Source organism: Hordeum vulgare, chromosome 1H (genome assembly GCF_904849725.1).
Source record: "Hordeum vulgare subsp. vulgare chromosome 1H, MorexV3_pseudomolecules_assembly, whole genome shotgun sequence".
In the NCBI taxonomy this organism is placed as follows: domain Eukaryota; kingdom Viridiplantae; phylum Streptophyta; class Magnoliopsida; order Poales; family Poaceae; genus Hordeum; species Hordeum vulgare.
This window is the reverse complement of record NC_058518.1, coordinates 128,322,935-128,329,893: the sequence shown is the minus strand read 5'-3', so window position 1 is coordinate 128,329,893 and position 6,959 is coordinate 128,322,935. Positions and strand designations below refer to the sequence as shown.

General features: G+C 45.4%; 1 long non-coding RNA gene and 1 pseudogene across 1 annotated transcript; both read right to left on the bottom strand.

The window, feature by feature from the left end:
• Positions 1–480: 480 nt before the first annotated feature.
• Positions 481–4,322, bottom strand: LOC123397530 (annotated as a pseudogene).
• Positions 4,323–5,595: 1,273 nt separating this feature from the next.
• LOC123426966 lies at positions 5,596–6,884 on the bottom strand. Its single transcript, XR_006622347.1, has 2 exons — positions 6,788–6,884; positions 5,596–6,118 (listed from the first exon to the last, which is right to left on the bottom strand). It is a non-coding gene; the product is annotated as an uncharacterized LOC123426966 (long non-coding RNA).
• Between the last annotated feature and the right edge of the window lie 75 nt (positions 6,885–6,959).

Genomic DNA, 6,959 nt, shown 5'->3' with positions numbered 1-6,959 from the left:
AGCTAATCACACTTGTAACAAACAAGAAGATAGCATTGAACTCACTTCCTTGTGGACTGGAGTGAGTCAACCATATTATGCACATAACAAATCAAGGTATGACAGCTAATCAAGGTTGTACAATTCCTCATTACATACACCAGTTTTAATTATAGGCAGACTCTTCTGAGTTGCATTATTCTAACAAAGATTATTTTTTATAGAAGAAATGACCTAAGCGCCCCGCGGAGTCTGAGACTCGAACATGTTTGGGCTATGTGTGCACTCGCACAGCTTACATTGTGACACTCCGTTCTAATTATACTAACAAGATCATGTTACCATTTGAAGAGAAAACTTAAAAGAAATGATCATACTTTACTCAAAAAAAGCACATTGACTGACCGGTGTTATCTCGTAAGCCTGCTCTCTAGGACAGTTGAAGATGTAATTACGCAGACAATCCAGCTCATCCCAGATAGCAATGAACCCACGAAGTCGTCAACATATTTGAATGAGGATATTTGGAGCATAGTCAATATCAGGTATTCTCTTCTTGGCTGTGTGAATCACTTGCTTAAGGGGAGCTGAAAGAAGTACATAAAAAAATCAGCAATACAGTAGTGTATATAGAATTATAGGTGCTTAATTGAAGATGACGCGTTCAGATTTTAGACGGTGAGCGCTGTGAATGTTAATAGACATACTAATGTAGTCCTAGACTGGCTTTTCGCCACGTTCAAAGGTCAGAAAGGGCAAAGTAGTTTTAGAGAGGAAGCATCAGCAGTGGCAGCATCCTTGATGCTATTGTTGAGACGACACGTTCAGAGGATAGAAAGGGCAAAGTAGGTTTACACTGACTCGGTGGAGTGTCTTCCCAGCTGAAATATGGATTGGTGTCGCCCAATGTATAGAGTCGGCAGTACGTAAAAAAGGAAGTTGATTCACTGATTGCCATGACCTGGAAATTGTGTGTGGGGGGGGGTAACTACTATTATAGAGACATAAATACAGAAGGAATTGTAGAGGTGAGGAGAAAATGTACCGTTGGAATCGTCACGATAATAAATTCAGTCGATTCTGTATCACGGAAAAGCACTCGCACCTTGACCATCCTTTCTCTGAGTTGCTCCAATTTGTTTGCCTTGAGAGGACGAATAATGAGTTCAAAATTTTAAACACCTACCCGGTGAAGAAATAATATGTTCTAGTTTTAAAGAGAACTGAACAAGGAACTTACTGCATCCTGCTGTTGAACTTCTTGTCCAAATACTGATTTAATAGCAGATGTTGCAGAAGCAATCTTGCTCCTAAGATGGATAGCAGGAAAATCAAATTAGTATCAATCATCAGCTAGATGGAATATCCCTATTTGTCATGGCATTTAAAGAACTTCAAGTGAAATACTTGTTACTTAAGTTCCCAAAGGAGTTGGATGGAATAGAGAAAAAAATACTTAATATTCATGTCATTTGGACGTATGAAGCAGGTGAAGGGGAAATTTGTGAGGTCTGGTAACCACAACTGACAAAATAGTAGACCTCACTGAACACTGTGCAAACAGCTGAAACATAGTACTGAATAGATGAACACTCCATGTGCCTAATATAAGACGTTTCTGCACTTCAAATATAAGATGTTTTTGCAGTTCAAATTTAACTGCAAAAACATCTTATATTTAGGGACATATGAAGTATTTGATAGAGTATATATCCCCCCAATTTCACAAGTTAACATAAAGGCGCAATGCGAAGCTGTGCAAACAAGCACAAATAAGCAACGGGTACAGCAGCAGCAATGTATTGGTGTCTACTATTGTTTATCAAGCAAAATAACAGAAGAGATATCGCAAGCAATTTTCGCAATACAAAATAAATCATTTTTTCTTCATTCAGCCATTTAATCTGTGGTCTGGGCCTTGCATCTTAACATAACAGCACATCACACTAAGGACAATGGTACCTTCAAGATCTTCCTAATGGATGCATCAAGGAAGTCTGGCAAAGATAATAACTAGAGAGTATGGCCTTGTTAATGGGTGAGGCAAATCATAATGTGATTGTCGAGAGTCAACTTTGGATTCACAGAGATATGGCCATTACCGTAGGAGCAGTGTCAAATACAATGCGGCTAAACATGCTATACTCTGGTGCTTCGAGGAATTGTATAACCTCGTGTAGTATGTAAATAGGAAATCATAAGCTAGAGCTGGAAGAAACAGGTGAAGTAGGGAGATATAAGCCTGGAGCCATCTCTTTTTACCTTTGAAATTGCTATTGCTTCATCCAATCCTGGTGGTGGTGTGTCCAATAACTCCCCCAGTTTTAACTCCCCAAGCTGTATTTAATAAATAATAAATATGATAATTATAAAACACAAAATGAACAGAGAAATTCAGGATAATAACAAACAAGAGAACAGTTATGACTGAACAAGAGGACATGGTATGATGTATCTCTACTAATAAAAGCACGAGAGGGCAGATCCAACTCACCATCTCAGCCGTCTAATCAGGTGATCAACGGACCAAAATATCCTGTTAACGAAAATGACTTACCAACGAAATGCTAATCCCCGCTTCGTCATCCCGCTTCCGCACGTCCTCTGTCAACCAACCCCACAACCGCACACCCACACGCGCCCTGGATCCCGCACCCGCCCGTGCGCCGCCACCTCTCCTGCGCCACCGTGCCCGTGTGCCGCCACCACTCCTGCGCCACCGCGCCCGTGCGCGGCGCACCGCCTCTCCCTGGCGGCGCCCGTGCGCGCCCCCCGTTAAGGCGCCCCCTTCGCTACCCGTCGCTGCGCCTGCGCGCCTCGGCCGCGGAGGAGGCCGCCCCGTCCGCGAAGGAGGGGGCCGAGGCGCTGGGGTTCGAGGAGATGGCGGCCCGCACGACGCGGCGGTACTGCATGCTCGGCGGGAAGGGGGCGTCGGGAAGACGAGCTGCGCGGCGTCGCTGGCCGTGCGCTTCGCCAACAGCGGCCACCCCACCCTCGTTGTCTCCACCGACCCTGCCCACTCGCTGAGCGATTCGTTTGCGCAGGTCGACCACCAGCCTCCAGCACCTCCAGTGAGTTTGCTCCGGGTTTGTTCTCCTGATGTATTTGTAACATTGCCCCTGCGTGCGTGTTTTAGGATTTGACTGGCGGGGCTCTCGCACCTGTCGATGGTACCGATTCGCCATTGTTTGCGCTTGAGGTGAGTAACATTGGTATGTCGACATTAAAACTCCGAAGCCAGCCTATGCTAATACATTGGAGTGCTAATGTTTTGTGTTGTGTCCATAGTTCAAGTATACTTTGATAATTCAGCCAACTTCTATCATTGATTTCCCTTGAAAAGTTTGCATATGTGGCGTCCTTTTTCTACTAATGCAATGTTAACAGGACTACTTCCGTAAAACCATTTCAAATTTAGTAACATGGAAAACTCAACTCCTAAATTTGGGAGAAGATTCAGAGATCACAAGGGTTATGTTCTGTGGATTCACAAGTAGTGGAGGGCTGGTTAATTGTGTATATCACTTGGTCTGGACTCTAGAATCTCGAATTGCGTTGTTTAAATGAATATGGCAGGCCCTCCATCATTTTGATTTATTTTCCGAAACTCTTCACGAGACTTCTCAGGATTTATCTGTGCCACATTTAAACAACGCAATTCGAGATTCTAGAGTCCAGACCAAGTGATATACACGATTAACCAGCCCTCCACTACTTGTGAATCCACAGAACTTAACCCTTGTGATCTCTGAATCTTCTCCCAAATTTAGGAGTTGAGTTTTCCATGTTACTAAATTTGAAATGGTTTTACGGAAGTAGTCCTCTTAACATTGCATCAATAGAAAAACGATGCCACATATGCAAACTTTTCAAGGGAAATCAATGATAGAAGTTGGCTGAATTATCAGAGTATACTTGAACTATGGACACAACACAAAACATTAGCACTCCAATGTATTAGCATAGGCTGGCTTCGGAGTTTTAATGTCGACATACCAATGTTACTCACCTCAAGCGCAAACAATGGCGAATCGGTACCTTCGACAGGTGCGAGAGCCCTGCCAGTCAAATCCTAAAACACGCACGCAGGGGCAATGTTACAAATACATCAGGAGAACAAACCCGGAGCAAACTCACTGGAGGTGCTGGAGGCTGGTGGTCGACCTGCGCAAACGAATTGCTCAGCAAGTGGGCAGGGTCGGTGGAGACAACGAGGGTGGGGTGGCCGCTGTTGGCGAAGCGCACGGCCAGCGACGCCGCGCAGCTCGTCTTCCCGACGCCCTCTTCCCGCCGAGCATGCAGTACCGCCGCGTCGTGCGGGCCGCCATCTCCTCGAACCCCAGCGCCTCGGCCCCCTCCTTCGCGGACGGGGCGGCCTCCGCCGCGGCCAAGGCGCGCAGGCGCAGCGACGGGTAGCGAAGGGGGCACCTTAACGGGAGGCCCGCGCGGGCGCCGCCAGGGAGAGGCGGTGCGCCGCGCACGGGCGCGGTGACGCAGGAGTGGTGGCGGCGCACGGGCGCGGTGGCGCAGGAGAGGTGGCGGCGCACGGGCGGGTGCGGGATCCGGGGCGCGTGTGGGTGTGCGGTTGTGGGGTTGGTTGACAGAGGACGTGCGGAAGCGGGATGACGAAGCGGGGTTAGCATTTCGTTGGTAAGTCATTTTCGTTAACAGGATATTTTGGTCCGTTGATCACCTGATTAGACGGCTGAGATGGTGAGTTGGATCTGCCCTCTCGTGCTTTTATTAGTAGAGATTAAACAAGCAAACATATTGTTCACCATGCCATCCGGATAAACGTACAGAAACCAAACAAGATAACTACCACCACAAGATTAGGCATCTAAGAGCATGGTTAATAGTATAGCCAAACTGCTGGCTATAAGGAGTCTTATAGTCCATCTTATAGCTAGTTTGTATAATAGTTAGCTATAAAGGAGTACTATTTTTATCATATATGGCCCATATTTCATTCGTTAATAGTATAGCCAACTGCTGGCTATAAGCAGTCTTATAGTCCATCTTATAGCTAGTTTGTATAATAGTTAGCTACAAAGGAGTACTGTTTTTATCATATATGACCCACATTTCATTCTCACAAAGTACCTAGGAGCACGTGCTAGAGCCGGCTCTTCACGAAGAGCCCGCTTCCCTTCTCTCTCCTCTTCTCTCTCATCCAATTCAACAAAAATATAGTATTTTAATTCTTACAGCCTGCTGAGTCTACCTTATTATACTTGCTCTAAGAGTAATTTTTTATGAAGTGACCCATTTCATCCTCGGCCATCCGTTTGGATCCGGCGACAAAAGTAATGGCCCAACGTGCGGTCCCATTGGTAAAACGCATCCGCTTCGTGTTCGCGTCGACCCATTTTCGGTTTAAATTTGGGACTGAAATAGATCGGCACGGACGCACGCGTCCTCTCGGTGTCCGTATGTGACTGGCCTGACCCACTTGTCATACAGTCACCTCTGCCAGCTTATTTAATTCGCTGGCCCCACCCCACCTTTCTTCTATTATTATATTGTTACACTGATGTTGCTCTTTTCATTGAATGCATGTGCTAACCCGTTGTAAAAAACGAACACGCGGGCAGACCAACGGACGAACCAAACGAATAAAAACAAAAAAATCGTCCTCCGATTGAATCGGCCATTGGAGTTGCCCTAACCGTCCACATAAAAGTAAGGTGTTTCGATCCAACAATTCCACCACCCCGCAAAAAGGAAAAATTGGTCAAAGGCAATCAACTACACAAAATTAGCCACAATTAACGGCAAGTAACAGGACCGCCTCACAACAAATGACTAGAGTCAGCTCTATCTTCCTGCCTTTTCCCACCCGGACGTACGTTGTAGCCGCCCACCCTGTCCTGCACCATCGCCGCCATGTGCAGCGGACGACGCCCGCGCCGACGAGCTTTCCGCCAACGTGCAGACTATCCTCTTGTGCTTAATTTGTGGCCAGTTCCATCCCAGTTGATCTTGATGCCTTTCTTCGATGTCATCGTTCATACGCACACTGTGGTGAGACGTCCGTCCCGCCAAGCCGCTGTTGCGCCATCGCCGTCCAGCCAGTGTCGGCCATCGCCGTCTTCCGCAGCCGATGACGTCGGCGACGAACTCCTCAGGCAACTCGCACCTGCCCACACCAAGGAAAATTCTATTTAACAAAATACTGTATGTGTGTACTTCATTGCTTCCCTAATCCATGTCAAATTTGCATCTTTATAACAATGTTCTTCACTCTCAAATTTGCATATTTACAACAGTGTGCTGATCAATGCATCATTTTTTATACAAACCATAATAGATCTACCTCCTATGACTTCAACATGCATTAAACTGGAGCCCTCCATCATATACTCCCCCCGTCTCAAAATAAGTGTCTTAATTTTAGTACAACTTTGTACCAACTTCGTACAAAGTTGAGACACTTATTTCAGGACGGAGGAAGTATTGTTTTAACAGTATAGTATTCGAATTTGTATGAATGAATGAATAAAACCCTGTATGATCTATTTGTAAACCAGTCCAAGAGAGAGCTGGAGAAAGACCCAGCCAAGAAGCAAGAATATGATTATATAAAACCAACTCATTTGTTTTAACAGTATAGACTATAGTATCAAATCTGTATGCCTGAATAAATAAAATTAACACTCAGGCTCTATGGATGAATATGTATCGACTTAGCATGTAAATGAATCTATTCAGCACATAGTGAGACTTAGCCCGTAAATGAATCTATTTAGGATATAGTCATTCTCTTTCTGATAGTTCTTGGAGGGTCTTGGTCAAGGAAGTGAAATACCTGGACTAGGTTTTTCTTCTCGACTCTCAAGTTGCCCATGATTTACATTTTCTTCCCAGGCAAGACTATGCTGGTAACTGAAACAAGACAGAGCGATCTGAACAATAAAGTCGTGATTTTTAGCACACTAAAACGGGCAGGACCTTTGTTATGAAAATAGAAGAAGAGACAG